This window comes from Galeopterus variegatus, unplaced genomic scaffold, assembly GCF_000696425.1.
Source record: "Galeopterus variegatus unplaced genomic scaffold, G_variegatus-3.0.2 Scaffold3179, whole genome shotgun sequence".
Lineage (NCBI taxonomy): Eukaryota > Metazoa > Chordata > Mammalia > Dermoptera > Cynocephalidae > Galeopterus > Galeopterus variegatus.
The window spans coordinates 144,414-158,236 of NW_007729290.1; the positions used below are offsets into that span (position 1 = coordinate 144,414).

Here is a 13,823-nt window from a genome sequence, read left to right on the forward strand (position 1 = left end):
CTGAAGATTCTGGATTCATCTTCAGGGTCTAATATAACCTATTGTCTTCCACTGCCAGTGCTGCTGCCTATCCCACATACCCCTTTCACCAGTACAGCAACCCAAAGTACAATAACTTTACAAAAATGTTTAAACCTACACCCTCCAAAATGCCTATATTATGTCTAAAGCAGGAGAGAGAAAAAAACTGAAAAGCATGCATGCTGATTTATGACAAAGATGAACAACAAAGAAGACAGAGGCATAAGAGGACACAGGTAGAGAAGTAACAGTGATAAGCAGTAATGACAGGAAAATGGGGGCAGATTTTATGAAGTGATAATGTATTGAGAGAGACATTAGATTTTATAAACTGTGGCTCAGGACATATATATTTAACAATAGAGTATAATACACAATGTCATTTAACAAACAGCATTTGCTTTTTATAGGAACTGTTCTAAATGCTCTAAAAATTTTAACTCATTTAATCCTCATGATTATACCAATGACATAGATATACTATTATTGTCTTTGTTTCATAGAAGTAACTGAAGCAAAGAGTAAGTTACTTGTCCAAGGTCACAGTGTTAGTTAGTGTTCAATCAAGAAAACAAAAATCACTTTGGGTATTTCAGAGAAAATGTTATCTCTATTACTGAGGGAATCATTACAAAAGTGCTAGAAAGGCTGGAAGAGCAAAAGGGGAAATGTACTGTTATCCAGACGTAACTTTTTAATTATTGATGTTCATATGGAGCAAGAAGAGCTACCATCCTGGCAGTAGGAGAACAAAAGGGAAGTAGTGTTACTCAAAACCCATAAATGGGAGCTGGCCAGTTAGCTCTGCTAGTTAGAGTGTGTGGAGCCTTGTAACACCAAGGTGAAGGGTTAGATTCCCTGTACCAGATAGTCACCAAAAAAAACCCAACAACAATAAAAAAAGAAACCTACAAATGCCGTGCTACTGAGGCTTTTCGAACATAATTGTTGCATTATTGGTACTGTCTCTGCTAACTCTTTTTCAGGATGCCAGCAGCCTTCACACTGCCCCTGCCACTTCTGGAGCCAGAAGAAAGTAAAAAATTCCTTCCATTTTCCTCTTGCCTTTTAATCTCCCATTAGCAGAAAAGAACTTGAAGCCAACTAGCAAGTGAGTCTGGGAAATGTTTTTTAGGATTCCAGGACCCTGTGATGTAGAGGAGAAAGTAAAAGAATGAAGAGGAAACTAAGAGGCAACAGACAAGTATATAGCACAAACAACTGATAAGTGTTTGAATCTCAAGCAATCTGGCTCCCTGAGTCCATGCTCTTAACTACCATAGTTGCTGTGACACGATAATGTGCTATAACAACAGTATTTCATACAATTTAAATTAAAGGCTGACCACCAATGCAGGTGGCAGCAAAGAAATTGTAGGGATTGGATTCTTTAAGTATTTTACAAATATTGATTAAATTCCTACTTTGCATCAGACACTATTCTACTGGAAATAGAATTTCAGAATAGAATAGAAACAAAATGAAACAGAAAAGAAGGAAGAGAGCTCCTTTCTCTGTTTCAGATTGGACAAAATTCCCAGAGAAGGATTTCAATTGGTTGACTTGAATCATGTGTCCATATGTTAAACCAAGCACTTCAGCTGAGATGCTGGTCTTAGGGGAAATAACCTAATGGAAATGCCCGCTAGAACCTGAGACCAGGATTTTAGGACAGATCGTTTATGCAGAAAATATTAGTAGGAGGTGGGGGAAGTGAGACAAAGAAGGGAAAGCAGTCAGTAAAGGGTGTGATATCAAGCCAGCTACCACTAGCTTGACTGGAACATAATTCCTTGGGAATACTCAGAAATGGTGTAAAACACAGGCCTCGGAGTTATCTGATCTGAAAGTCAAGAGACCTGGGGTGTCTATGTCACAAATCCTGTCAATCACTAGGTGAAGACTGCTGAGGTGGGAGGTTGTTAATTTCCAGGCCTTTCCAAATTGCCTTGACCACACAGAGATAGAGCTGCCTTCTCTGTCTTGGTAGAAAATCCAGGCAAAGAAATGAACATTGAAGTGGTAAAGACCAGAGAGGCATGGGCAGGGATAAGCAGAGTCTGCCACTCTTGATTTCTTTATCAGATAAAAATTACTCTGTCTAATGCACAGAGTTGTTATGAATTTCAAAAGAATGCTCATGAAAGAGTTTTATAAAGTAGAAAGTATAATACCAAGAATTATTGTTTATAAGTGTCTGGAAGGCAGGGAATCTGTATCATGTTTTTATATCTCTCATAGGGCCCTGGAACAGTGCTATGCACATGTCATACACTCAAATATTTGCTGGATGAATTTTTCAACTTACTTAATACCTGAACATATTATTTTCTAGGTTAACAAGTGAAATTGTTTTTAAATGGTAATTAAGCTCAATAACTCATTTCTGCTAACTCCTGAAAGAATTTTGCATCTGTTTGAAAATTTAAAGGAGCATGGTCTTATTCTATCCCTTTGTCTAACATTCTTCTTGAATCTAGATCACTGAAGAGAACTCTGTTAATTACCTACCCAAAAGTCATTCTCTCTTTCTTCTTACTTTAAAAAACACCTTGATTTATAAACATGATGTTGACAGATTATTGCTGGTTCAAACAAATCATGAGAATGCTACTCTCAGTAGCATGAGAGAAAGCCAAGAAAATCATACATTCCAACTTTGACATTATTGAACTACTGAAACAATACCAGTAGCTATCTCCTGTCAGTCTTATTATGTCAAAAATAAGCTCGTAATACTACTGTTAGGTATTCTACATACAGCCGGTGATTCGTAACTTTTTAAATAGCATTTTTTTCTTCTTTTGCATAGCAATCCCAAGACAAGTCATTTTATTTCTGGAGTACATTATTTTAAGACAATAACTCATCAGAAAGTCAAGATGAGCAGTAAGTGTTTGGCCATTCTAGTTTTAATCCCTTTAAATTCCCCTCTGACTAAAGAAATATCACTGTTTTCCCCACAGCTCTCTGCCTATGCTCTCTCCTTCAATATTCAGTTTGATATTTTAAAACTTACGTCTAAAGAAGCTCAGTAGGGTTCTATCACTAAGAATGTTGTAGTGACATGATGGCCTTTCAGATACAAGTTAAAGCAGCATATCCTCCTCCTGCACAGCCACTTTGATTGGCTCACCCACATTCAAAACACACATCCTCTGTTTTCCCTTCAGAATATATTTTGAAATTCTGCTAATCTCCATCTCTAGTAACATCACACAAGTTCAAGCCACAATGATTTACCCAGAATATAGCAGTAGACCCTGGTCTCTCTTATTCCAGGAACTCTTGGCCTTAACTATCCATCCTCCACTGAATAACCAGCGTGATCTTCTCAAAACATGTAAGTTCAATCACTTCCTAGCACAAAATCTTTCAGTGCCCTCCCATTCTACATAAAATCCAAAACCTCATCATTGCATACAAAGCCCTGCATAATCTGCCCTCTTCCTATCTCTTTGACTACATCCCCTGCTACTCTCCCTCTCACTCCTTACACTATGCTATTTAAAACTGTCTTTCGCTTCCTCAAACACACCAAAAATTCTTTTGCCTTAAGGCCTTTACACAGCTATTCTTTTTGTCTAGAATGATCTTACCTTCTTTCTCACTAAGGCGGGTTCACTTTGGGTTTAGGCTTAAATGTAAAGTCACTGCCCAACTTTCTCATAAAACTTATAACAAGCATCAGTATCTGAATAACATATGTATTTTTTGCTTATTAGTATCTATGTCCTTGACTAGACCCCATGAATGTGGAGACATACTTCTTTTCTTTACCTTTAACAAAGTGTTTGGTATATAACTCTGTAAATTTGAATTGAGAAGATATACAAAAGGCCAACAGTCATATGAAAAAATGCTCAACATCACTCAGCATCCAGAATATATTTTGAAATTCTCCCACTTTGATTGGCTCACCCACATTCAAAACACACATCCTCTGTTTTCCCTTCAGAATATATTTTGAAATTCTGCCACTTTGATTGGCTCACCCACATTCAAAACACACATCCTCTGTTTTCCCTTCAGAATATATATATATATACTGAAATCAACCCACGCACTTACTGCCATTTGATCTTCGACAAAGGCATCAAGTCTATTCACTGGGGTCGGGACTCCCTCTTCAGCAAAGGGTGCTGGGATAACTGGTTATCCATTTGCAGGAGATTGAAACTAGACCCATATCTCTCACCTTGTACTAAAATCAACTCAAAATGGATTAAGGATTTAAATATACACCCCAGAACAGTAAAACTTATTAAAGAAAACATAGGAGAAACCTTTCAGCAAATAGGGCTGGGCACAGACTTCATGAATATGACCCCAAAAGCATGGGCAACCAAAGGAAAAATAAACAAATGGGACTATATCAAACTAAAAAGCTTTTGCGCAGCAAAAGAAACAATTAACAGAGCTAAAAGACAGCCAACAGAGTGGGAGAAAATATTTGCAAAATACACATCTGACAAAGGACTAATATCCAGAATATATAAAGAACTCAAACAACTTTACAAGACAAAAACAAGCAACCCAATCAAAAAATGGGCAAAAGAGCTAAGCAGGCATTTCTCTAAAGAAGATATACAAAAGGCCAACAGTCATATGAAAAAATGCTCAACATCACTCAGCATCCAGAATATATTTTGAAATTCTCCTAATCTCCATCTCTAGTAACATCACACAAGTTCAAGCCACAATGATTTACCCAGAATATAGCAGTAGACCCTGGTCTCTCTTATTCCAGGAACTCTTGGCCTTAACTATCCATCCTCCACTGAATAACCAGCGTGATCTTCTCAAAACATGTAAGTTCAATCACTTCCTAGCACAAAATCTTTCAGTGCCCTCCCATTCTACATAAAATCCAAAACCTCATCATTGCATACAAAGCCCTGCATAATCTGCCCTCTTCCTATCTCTTTGACTACATCCCCTGCTACTCTCCCTCTCACTCCTTACACTATGCTATTTAAAACTGTCTTTCGCTTCCTCAAACACACCAAAAATTCTTTTGCCTTAAGGCCTTTACACAGCTATTCTTTTTGTCTAGAATGATCTTACCTTCTTTCTCACTAAGGCGGGTTCACTTTGGGTTTAGGCTTAAATGTAAAGTCACTGCCCAACTTTCTCATAAAACTTATAACAAGCATCAGTATCTGAATAACATATGTATTTTTTGCTTATTAGTATCTATGTCCTTGACTAGACCCCATGAATGTGGAGACATACTTCTTTTCTTTACCTTTAACAAAGTGTTTGGTATATAACTCTGTAAATTTGAATTGAATGAATGAATGGCAGTGATTTTATTTGAAAGCAGTTTTTGGATTCCAAGCTGGATTTGTTTTTCTGTCTTTCCAAGTAAAAGAGAGAGGTGTGATTGCAGCTTACGGCACTATGATGAGCTAGATACTCAGGTATTTTCATATTCATCCCAAAGTTAGTTTTTTAATTAATTATTTTCTTTAATGCATTACTGGGATGACAGAAAATGAGGAAAATATCTAAGGAATTTCCCCTGCCACCAAAATAAAGGCAGGGGGAGGAGGAAATGATACTGTTCATGGGCTAAACTCAGACGTGGTAGCTGACAAATGAAGAGGTAGAAAACCTGAATAGTTCTATATCTACTAATAAACTGAGTCTGTACTTAACCATCCCATGAAGAAAATTCCCAGCACATATTGCTTTAGCAGTAAATTCTCCCAAGCATTTAGGAAGCTCACAAACTCTTCCAGAGAATACAAACAGAAGAATTATTTTTGAACTTATTATGAAGTAAGCAAGATCTTGGTAGCTTAAGTTGCCCAGTTAAATTTGAACTTCAGATAAACAATGATAATTTTTGAGTATACGATATTGCATGGGATATACTTATACTAAAAATTATTCATTGTTTATCCAAAATTCAAAATTAACTGTGTGTCTTATATTTTTATTTGCTAAATCTGGCAACTGTATTGGTAGCAATACCTAACAAGTACTTTACAAGAAAAGTAAATTAGAGGCCAGTCTCTCTCATGAATATGCATGCAACAATCTTGAGCAAATTATTGATAAATTTAATCCAGCAACATAAAAATAGGATAATATCATGACCAATTTGACATTCTTCCAGAAATGCAAGATTAGTTTAACATTCAAAAATCAATCCAAACAAATCAATCAATGTGATTCACTATTTTAGTGGAATAAGAAGAAAAAAAAATCAATTATCTCAAGATGCAGAAGCATTTGATAAAATTTAACACTCATTTATGATTTTTAGAATTTTTAGCAAAGTAATAATAAAAGAGAACTTCTTTAATCTGATAAAAGATATATCCAAAAATCTTACAGCAGACATTATATTTAGTGTGAAATGTTGAAGTAAATTTTCTCCTGAGATTGAGATTGAAACAAAGAGATCTACTATCAAACTTCTTACTCAACTTCGTTTTGGAGGTTCCTAGCCAGTGTAATAAAGCCTTCCTATGCCCTCCCCCCCCAAAAAAAAAAAAATATAAGGACTGGAAAGAAAGAAACACATGTAATATGTAAAGTAATGTACATGTAAACTATGAAGTAAAAATTTTTAAAATGCTTAAAACATAAAAAATTGATGTGTAGACTCATTGCAATACCAAAATAATTTCCAGAAGGTTTTAAGAAATTGACAAACTGATTCTAAAATTTATGTAGAAATGCATTGGGTCAAGAAAAGCTGATAATCTTAAAGAAGAACAAAGTTGAAAGACCAGATATCAAGATATTGTATATCAAGATTATTTTAAAATGGCAATAGTTAAACTGTGGTATTGATGAGAGGATAGACATGTAGACCAGTGGAAGAGAGAAGACTCATACATAGAAAGTTAATTGATTTATAACAAAAGTATCACTACAGCACAGTTGGGAAAGGATGATTTTTTTAATAAATGGTGCTAAGTTAATTAGGTATCCACACAGCAAAAGTTAAATTGGACTACCACTTCACGTCATACACAAATATTAATTTTAGGTGGATCGTAGTTGTAAATATGAGGCAAAACACATGTATTAGTCTGTTTCTGTTGCTTATAGCAGAATACCTGGAACTGGGTAATTTATGAAGAAAGGAAATTTATTTCTTACAGTTTTGGAGGCCAAGGGTTGCATCAGATGAGGGTCTTCTACAGCCACACAGGGTATTACATTGCAAGAATGAGCTGAGTCAGAAGGAGCTAACTTCTCACTGCTTTCCTTTTAAAGCCATCAGAACCATGCCCATTACTTCATGAATGGATTAATCCATTCACAGGGCACAGTCCTCACAATCTAATCACCTGTTAAAGGCCTCACCTTTCAAGTACCATAACTGGATTTTCTATCCTCTTATCACTCTTACAATGGAGGTCAAGTTTTCAATACATAAACTTTTGGGGGACACAATTAACCGATAGCAACACTAAAGCTTCTAGAAGACAACAGAGGAGAATATCTTTATAACCTCTCAGTAGGCAAAAAATTTTTAAACAAGACACAAAAAGCACTAACCAAAAAGAAAAAGATTGATAAATTAGACATTATTAAAATGAAGAGAACATCTGTTCATCAAAGGACATGATTATGGGTGTGAAAAGACCAACCCCAGAGAAGGAGAAGATATTTCTAGCACTTATACCCAACAAAGATCTCATATCGAGAAAATATGAGGAACTCCTGTAAATCAATAGGAAAAAGACATCGTTTTGAAAAATATAGTAAAAAAGACATGAGCAGGCATTTCACAAAAAAGATATACAAATGGCCAATAAACATGAAAATATGCTAAACATTAATAATCAGAAAAATGTAAATTAAAACCATAATGAGATACCTCTACAACTCACCAAAATGGAAAAAAAAATTTAAAAACTGATCATATCAAAGTGTTGGCAAGGGGGCTGGCCCGGTGGCGCACTGCTACAGTGCGCCGCTTGAGAGCGTGGCGGCGCTCCCGCCGAGGGTTCGGATCCCACATACAGACCGGTTCCCGCTCACTGGCTGAGCGAGGTGCGGGCGCAACACCGAGGGTTGCGATTCCGTTGCTGGTCCCGGTCCGGTACGGGCGTGACACTGAGGGTTGTGATCCGTTGCCGGACACGAAAAAAGACAAAAAGGGGGAAAAAAAAAAAAGTGTTGGCAAGGATGTTGAACATCTAACTCTGATACACTGCTGGTGGAAGTCTAATTGTTACAACAACTTTGGAAAATCATTTGACTACATCTACTTAAGCTGATCGTAGAAATACTTATGTCCCAGAAATTCTGCTCCTAGGTCTACACCCACAGAAATCCTTACGTGTGTGTAAACGTAATCCAGTAAACACATACTGGAATGTTCATAGCAGCAATTTTTATAACAGCTAAAAACTCACTTGCAAGGGAGTTGGAGTGAATTATCTACACGGTGAATTTGGAAAAAGAAATTTGGTATTTGTAGCCCAGCCATTTTTTTCCCCTTTTCTCTTTGGAGCAAACTGTCTTTAGGAATCACACATTCTGTTCTCTTCATCCATGCCTTTTTTAATATTATTGAAACATAATTGATTGTACATGTCTGTGGAGTTCAGCATGGACTATCATTACCTGTGTGCAATATGTGATGCTCAAATCAGGATACTTTGTATATTCAACATTACACAATGTAATCATTTTTCATAGCCCTTTGTCAATTTCTCACTAATCCCTTTCCCCTTCCCCCTTGCCCACCTCTGGTAACCTCAGTTTTGTTCTCTCCTTTTGAAAGTTTAACGAATTATTGTGATTGTTGTATCTTTCTTTTTTTTAGCTCCCACTTATGGGTGAGGACATGCAGTATTTCTCTTTCTGTGCCTGGCTTATTTCACTTAACATAATTTTCTCTAAGTTCATCTGTGTTGCTGCAAACAGCAGAATTTCATTCTTTTTATGGCAGAATAGTATTCCACTGTGTATATCTACCATACTTTCCTTATCCAGTCATCCATTGATGGACATTTAGATTGGTGCCATCTCTTGGTAAATAGAGCTGCAATAAACAAGGGACTGCAGGTGTCTCTTCAACATGATGATTTCCATTCCTTTGGGTATATACTCAGCAGTGGAATTGTTTGATCGTATAGCACTTCTATCTGCAGTTGTCTGAGGAACTTCCATACCATTTTCCATAATGACTGCACTAATTTACAGTCCCACCAACTGTGTAGGAGGGTTCCCCTTTCTCCGCATCCTCACTCACATTTGTTATTCTGTCTTTTTGATAACAGTCTAACTGGAGTGAGATGATATCTCAGTGTGATATTGATTTGCATTTCCCTTATGCCTAGTGATGTTAAGCATTTTTTCATGTGTCTGTTGGCCATTTGTATATCTTCCTTTGAGAAATGCCTATTCAGCTCCTTTCACCCATGTCTTATTTCTTAAAATCCAGTGTGGGTATGGTCTTTGGTTGAAAGGTTAGTCTCTCTAATTCTGTGGTTTAGTATTAGGAAGTTCACTTCTCTGCTGAATAAGTTAATTCTCTAATACCTATTTCATCAGTAATACAGGGTGTTGGGAAAATATAGGAAAAATGGTCAGGGCCCCTCAGATGTTCAGAGTCTTGCTGAGCATTTGCTGCAAATATCCTCAGGTGTTCCTTGTTACTACTTAATGTAAGCTGTGTATGGGCACCCAGGTGTCCGGGGTTGTGGACTTAAGTAGAAAAGACTAACAGCTCTCACACGCAGTCCTTCTCAAGAACTCTCAGAGAAGCCACTAGGTTGCTCCTAGATCTGATTAAAACCCATTCATTTTTCTATACCCACGGCTCCCAGAACCTTTTTTTTTTCTATTACCTAGCTCACAGACCTGCATGTGGAGGGTTTGTAACCCAATCTGAGCAACAGACCCAAGGGGTCTGTAAGCCCTAGCTTTATACAGGGGATATTTAATCTCTACATATGATGCCTTTGGTCTTATTTCCCAATTGCTTTGTTATTTAACAGGCCTCCTTAAGGTCTCAATACCTGGCACGTTGGCCAAAATCATCAAGAAATAAGAGAAGAAAAAGAAAGGTAGATGGGAAATCAAACACAAAAAGGGATTGAGACTTCTGGAGTGAGCAGGGTAAAATAGCTTTATGTTTTGTAGTACTTTAGTAACTACAAACCATGTGAATTCTTGACATTGGCCTTTGAGACTCATAATCTGCAATGTGGCAAATTTTTACAGTTACAGTTTTATTTTAACTGTTGTGCTCTCTGACGGTGTCTTTAAATCTTAGGTCTTGTAGGTCTTTCATTTTGGTGGGCTACTGAAATTTATGGTAATAGGCAAATAGCTACTTTTAGAGGGCCCTGCTAGCCCCAAGCAAACATGCATGAGTTTCAGCGAAGAGAAAGCCTCTATAAAGCTGATGAGCTCCAAAAAACACAAGTGGGCCTTGCCAGCTGGCCTAAGCAAGCAGAACTCCAGCTTCATAGGTCAAGCTAGGCTCGGCAAACCTAAAAGGCCTTCAGAGACCTCAGTAAAGAGAATGCAGTGATGAAGGAAATAATCAAAATGGAGCAAAGTTCACAGTTCCTTGAACTTGTTAAGTGAACAGATAGGATGTAGATGGGGGTAGCGGGGAGAGGAAGAGGGAAAAAGAGGAATTGGTAAAGGGACACAAAAATCAACTACATTCTATATTGATAAAGTAAAAAATAATAATAAATAAATAAAATGGAGCAAAGTTTTCCAAAACTCACTGTCTTGGGATAAGTTTTATAAAGTTAGTGTTGACATCTTGTTCTTAAGATAAACAATGTATGTGGGTAGAACTGCTGACATTAATTAATGTATAAACTGCTGGTTCTGAATAAGCCATTTAGGTATTATTAAGAATAGCTAGAGCATTGTTGGGAAAATATAGGAAAATGGTCAGGGCTCCTCAGATGTTTAGAATCTTGCCGAGCATTTGATGTAAGTAGGCATCTGCATTCAGGTGTTCCTTGGTTATCTGATGTAATTGCACATGTGCACCCAGGTGTCCTGGGTTATGGACTTAAGTATAAAGGATGAGTGGCTCTGATCCACGGCACCCCCTGCCCCCTGAATGGCTCCAGTGGGCCAAGGGGAGGCCAGTACTGCTGCTGGAGGCTGTTGCTGCCAGTGTCCCCGGGACCCTCTGAGAGGCCACTGCTGCTGCTGCCGCTGCCGCTGAGGATTGAGCTAGTATCATCTGCTAACAGCTCCCAGGATCTTTCCCAATTACCTAGCATGGATCTTCATGTGAGGGGTCTGGGAACCCAGTCTGTACAATGGGTTTGAAGGGTCTGAGACTGTGCTTGAAGTAGTAACAGCTAACATGTCCCGTGGTTCCAGCACGGGTTTTGACTGCCACATTACCATTTTTTCACCCGAGGGCCAGCTCTACCAAGTAGAATATGATTTTAAGGCCATTAACCAGGGTGGCCTTACATCAATAGCTGTCAGAGGGAAAGACTGCAGTAATTGTCACACAGAAGAAAGCACCTGACAAATTATTGGATTCCAGCACAGTGACTCACTTATTCAAGATAACTGAAAACACTGGCTGTGTGATGACAGGAAAATGACAGCTGACAGGTTCAGAGGGCATGCTATAAGGCAGCTAATTGGAAATACAAGTATGGCTATGAGATTCCTGTGGACATGCTGTGTAAAAAAAGTTGCTGATATTTCTCAACTCTACACACTGAATGCTGAAATGAGGCCTCTAGGTTGTTGTATGATTTTAATTGGTGTAGATGAAGAACAAGGCCCTCAAGTGTACAAGTGTGATCCTGCAGGTTACTACTGTGGGTTTAAAGCTGCTGCAGCAGGAGCTAAACAAACTGAATGAACCAGCTTCCTTTAGAAAAAAGTGAAGAAGAAATTTGATTGGACATTTGAACAGACAGTGGAAACTGCAATTACATGCCTGTCTACCGTTCTATCAATTGATTTCAGACTTCAGAAATAGAAGTGGGAGTAGTTACAGTTGAAAATCCCAAATTCAGGATTCTTACAGAAGCAGAGATTGATGCTCACCTTGTTGCTCTAGCAGAGAGAGACTAAACATTGTCATTAGTTTACCAAATCCATGATGCCACTTGCATGTATGTTTGGTTAACAACAAACCAACATGACGGAGGCCCCTGGATTGAAAAAGGAATCTCTCCTACTCCTCCTACTGCTTGCCAAAGTGGTTAGAACTCTGTATAAATAAAAATAGTGCTTTTAGGAAAAAAAAAAGAAAGAATTGTTGGAACCCTTTAGCACCTCATAGAAGGAAGTGAGGCTCTTCTCTGTAGGAACATAACATCATTCAATGCTTTGAATTATTTCTGTAATTTTTCAAATAAAATGAACGGCAAACTATCACAGATAATGGATACAATGAGAGTCAAGCATGAGTCAGCACCAGCAGAAACAACAGACAAGGAAAAGAGACTTTATATCGAACAGTCTAAACCACTATGCTCAGTATGCTTATAGTCAAGCATGAGTCAGCACCAGCAGAAACAACAGACAAGGAAAAGAGACTTTATATCGAACATAGTCTAGAAACCACTATGCTCAGTAAGCTTATGGAAGAAAATAAGTTTAAGCTTATAAATTTTGTCAAGGAACTAAAGTGACATTTGAGATTCAAAAAAATACCCAAATAGGAATTAAAAAAACTAAAAAATGTAATAACTAAGAGTACAAAAACTGTGGGTGAGTTTTAGAGCAGATTAGGTACACCTAAAGAAAAAATGAGTGACTAGAAGATAGGTTAAAAGAAACAACCCAAAATGAGGGAAGGAGAGACAAAATTAAAAATAAAAAAGTATTGAAGATAGGTCAAGAGCCATGAAGGATACAGTGGGAAGGCCTAATGTATACTGAATTAGAATTCCGGAAATGGAAAAGAGAGAAAAGGGCAGATATGTGAAGATATAACGGCTGAGAATTTCTGAGAGTTGATTTAAGATATTAATCTCTAATTTAAGAAGCCTGCAGTGGTTTGAATGTCCCCTCCAAAAGTCATGTTGAAACTTAATCCCCAATGTGGCAGTATTGAGAGATGGAGCCTTTAAGAGGTGATTGGAATTGAATTAATTCATTCACAGATCAATGGGTTAATAGGTTAATGGATTAATGGGTTATTATGGGAGTAAAACTGGTGGCTTTATAAAAAGAGGAAGAGATACCTGAGCTAGCATACTCAGCCCCTCACTATGTGATACCCTGCAAAGCCTTGGGACTCTGCAGAGAGTCCCCACCAGCAAGAAGGCCCTCACCAGATGTGCCTCCTTGACCTTGACTCCCCAGATTCCAGAACTGTAAGAAATAAATTTTCTTTCTTTATAAATTACCCAATTTCAGTTATCCAGTTATAAGCAATAGAAAATAGACTAAGACAATGCCAGTGAGATACAATCAGGATTTTTAAAAATAAAAGGTGTATTACTTGAAGTGAAACCATAGAAAATCAAAGACAAAGAGAAAAACTTAAAAGAAGCCAGGAAAAAAAAGACAGATGATTCTGAAGGAACTTTGCCTTTTCTCGAAAGAGGGCAAAATGAAGATTAATATTGGACTTAAACAAGTAAAGGACACATGTTGTAAGTTTTAGTGTCAAAAGAATTGAAAACAAAGGGTATACCTTCCAAATTAATTGGGGTAGAAATGGAACTATAAAAAAATTAATTCATGGGCCGGCCCGGTGGCTCACTGCTATAGTGCGCCGCTTGAGAGCCGCGGTGGCGCTCCCGCCGAGGGTTCAGATCCCACGTGCAGACCAGCCGCTCACTGGCTGGGCGAGGTGCGGGCGCGACACCGAGGGT

At 37.8% G+C, this 13,823-nt stretch overlaps 1 pseudogene; it reads left to right on the top strand.

The window, feature by feature from the left end:
- The first annotated feature begins 11,338 nt into the window (after positions 1 to 11,338).
- LOC103600003 lies at positions 11,339 to 12,098 on the top strand (annotated as a pseudogene).
- The last annotated feature ends 1,725 nt before the right edge of the window (positions 12,099 to 13,823 follow it).